This window comes from Hippoglossus hippoglossus, chromosome 5 (assembly GCF_009819705.1).
Source record: "Hippoglossus hippoglossus isolate fHipHip1 chromosome 5, fHipHip1.pri, whole genome shotgun sequence".
NCBI lineage: Eukaryota > Metazoa > Chordata > Actinopteri > Pleuronectiformes > Pleuronectidae > Hippoglossus > Hippoglossus hippoglossus.
The window spans coordinates 13,237,853-13,241,395 of record NC_047155.1 but is presented as its reverse complement, the minus strand read 5'-3'; positions in this window follow the sequence as shown (position 1 = coordinate 13,241,395).

Here is a 3,543-nt window from a genome sequence, read left to right as displayed (position 1 = left end):
CACCGACACGATGATCACCGACGCAATAATCCCAGAGTGAAGCCTCAACCCGGCCTAAAAAAAAAGACAAATGAATCCAATATGAGCCAACAGTGGGGTAGTTAAAGAGCCCATAAACCTAACAGCTCAGTTCATGATGTGTGGCTTAGATAAAAAGGAAATACGAGCAGCGGATATGACAGCTGAACAGCAGGGTGGTATGGATCGGAGCGGTGCGAGAGCAGAAAGTCTCAACAGCAGGGGAATGAATCTCCGGGCCAAGCAGGAGCATTTTCTGACACTGACGATCACTCACATGGGAAAACCCTGGTCACCACCAGATCTCTTTAACATTAGAGCTATGTATAACATTGGGAACACATACGTCTCTGAAGGGATAATTAGGATTCACGTGGAGGAGTCCGGTTCAGAAGAGAAACAGTTCTACAGGATCAATCTCAATCTCAACAACAGGAGAGAGGAGGTGTCACATGTGAAAAACAAGGAGACGAGCTGAGACTGTAGAGACGCTGGTTTTATCACCACACGGGGAACAGACATTACTTTGTCTCTGATTTATCAACTTGTGTAAACTCGGAGACACACACAGGAGACATAACACGGCCTGTTTCTTTACTTGGACTCATCTTAAACTGAGCTACAATGGCATTGGGTGCAAAGCTGACAAGGTCGAACCATCCTGCACACGATTGTCTAGTTCTTACAGTCGGAATATAAAAGAGAAAAAGGAAGTGGTTTGATTCATTTGACATAAAACATAATGGAGGATAAACAATCCTGAAAACCTTTCAGGCCCCATCCGTCCAGATCAGTTAGGACATTTTAAGTGCAGATAGACAAAAAAACATACAAACAAACCAACCACAGTGGCACTCGCGCAGAGCACATATCCAACAGTCCCACTATGAAACCACTTTGAAATTCACTAGATCCAGAATTGTATTTGGATTGGCACCAAATTTAAAAACACATAAATATCATGTCTGCTTTTTTTCATATAGATCCATGTGTTATACTGAGAAATCAACAAAAAAATCCACCCCCTGATATGGATCCACATCAAAATTGACTGACCCCTGAGCAGTTTCTGCGTAATCCTGCTAATTTCAGAAACACAAACTAAAACATAACCTTCATCAGTCCCCAAGTCATCCTCCAACCATGTTCCTAACTTTACACTTAAGGTGCCCACGTTACTTCTGCGGTTCAGAGGTGGCTTTCTGCGTCAGTCTGTGTCAAGATGTATTGTTCTCTTCAGATTCACTGTGCAGAGACGTCACCGCCGAACTCAAGACATGTGAACTCGCTGCCGGCTGCACCGACAGTGTTATTATGACAGGCTTCTTTGTGAAGTGATATTTTATTCCACTCACTTCTGAGCGTTGCGACCCTGAAAGAGAAGGGAGTGTGGTAACTTGGAGGATTACAGATACGTCTGCCAAACAGGGAGCAGTGTGCAACGAGGAGGTGATGGAGCCTTGCAACGTGCATCTGGAACAAAAGACTTCTATTCTCTCTCTCTCTCTCTCTGATGGGCTTTTACTGCAAAGTGCATGAGTCTATATTATCCCACTGAATGGCATCTGTCTGTTTTTGGTGATTTCAAGCATTTCCCTCATGGAGGCTGCTTTTACTCCAACTCCAACCAGTTCAAACAGCTTTAACATAATGTGACCCTGCGTTTCCACTGCTGCTGTCTGCAAACCAGTGAAGCTCACACAGAGAGGAACTTCATGCATGTAACGACCATATTGCTTCACATGCATATTTACCGGCTGTGCTGACATCCTCCTCAGAGTCTGGTCAGTCCCCGTGTGTTCTGCAGCAGGAGACCTCCGTGCATTGTACTAACCCGGCCCTAATTCTCAAAGTGCCTTTGATGCCATTGATCTAACTTTTGTCGCTGTGATCGCACCCAAGTGTGTTTACTTCCTGCTTCACTCTCACCTGTTGCGACACGACGGCATTGCCACGCCCACTTCCAGAAGCCGTCACGTGGTGTGTCATGTAGTGTCACGTGGTCTTCAGAACGTCAACATCCTCGCAGTATGAAACCACGTTGAAGTGGGAAAACACTTGTGAATGGAATCATATAGAGTTCATTTTAAGTAAATCCCTCCATGGCAAGAGTCCTACCGTCGCCCATAACCTGCATTTCTCCAGTCATGTATCTTAAAATGGCGTATCAGGGCCGTAGTGAAGGCAAAACGAGTGAGATAACAAGACGTCGGAATTTTATAAGAAAACATTTTGAGAAAAAGAAAGCCGAGCTGTCAGGAGAACACGTGCTCGCCAGAGTTCGACTACCTCTGGGTCCAAAAGCTTGAACCAGTCTGATTGTTGAGAACCTATGAAACTCCTTTAAAAATCACATAAATGTAACCAACAGTAACCTCACAGTCCACCATTAACATATATTTCCTTCTCCACTAAAAAGGCAATTGTCTCTGAGGTTCTTTCTTCAGAATAAACTCAAGTTTCTGGCCCAATCTTTTCAAAGTCCTGATGTGATGCTGATGAGCCACATGAAGTCTAAAAATACTTTATTTTCTTAATATTATGAATATATTCTTTTATGATTACATTTTCAAAATCTCAGATAAAAATGTTCCTTTAATAAGTGGCCCCTAATATTCTGTTGTAAATAAAACATTAAGAACATACTTACAATACAAGACATCGGGAAATTATTACTTATATTTAGAAACAAGAATTTAACTGTGGCACAATTTCTAGGATCAGTTTTGTGTCAGCATATAAATATATTAAAATGTTTTCAATGTTTGTTTTTTTATTTCCACACCCAAGGTCCTGTTCAGGTAAGGCTTGATTTTCACAGTAATTGGAATACATGCCTCGTGGGAGTGAATATTGAGTTTGTAGAAAACCACATTCAGTGCCTCATCAACTTAGTTTGCTCAAATAGTAAAGACGTCTTTGACAAGTGGAAAAATAAAATCGTGCACACACTGTCACTTTTTAATTTAGTAATTTTGCTAAATCGCCCTCTCTGACCTGAGCCATTTATACTTGCTGCGCCTAATGAATAGTCGGTAACAGATCTGGTTGAGGTAAAGTTTGACAAAAACAGCCGTGAATCACGACGAGATAAATAAATGTTGTTATTTCTCTTCTTTTGTTCCACTTGTTTCCTTTCATTTCATCTCAGGCTGTAAATGATGAATCGGTCTCGTCTCAGCGGCTCATCAGGTGTGATCAGTGTTTTGGCAAGACTGATGAAAAGACCTGCCAGTCCCACGAGCTCTCCGTCTGTTGTTATTGCTGGTTACAGTTACAGGCCATTACAAAATAATAAAAAAAGCACACATAGATACAGGTCCATCCGTGAAAACAATCATTACAACACAATAGTCGTAAAAAAAAAAAGAGGAACATTTCAAATGCATGAAAATAATCAATCATCTTTTTTTTTTATCCTTTTCGCCTTTTGAGCCACTAAATACAGGCGAGTGCAGCTCCGTCCAACTGCGGCAGTTAATTAAAATCGAGGTAAACGCAAGAAATCACAAGCACCGCCTTTTC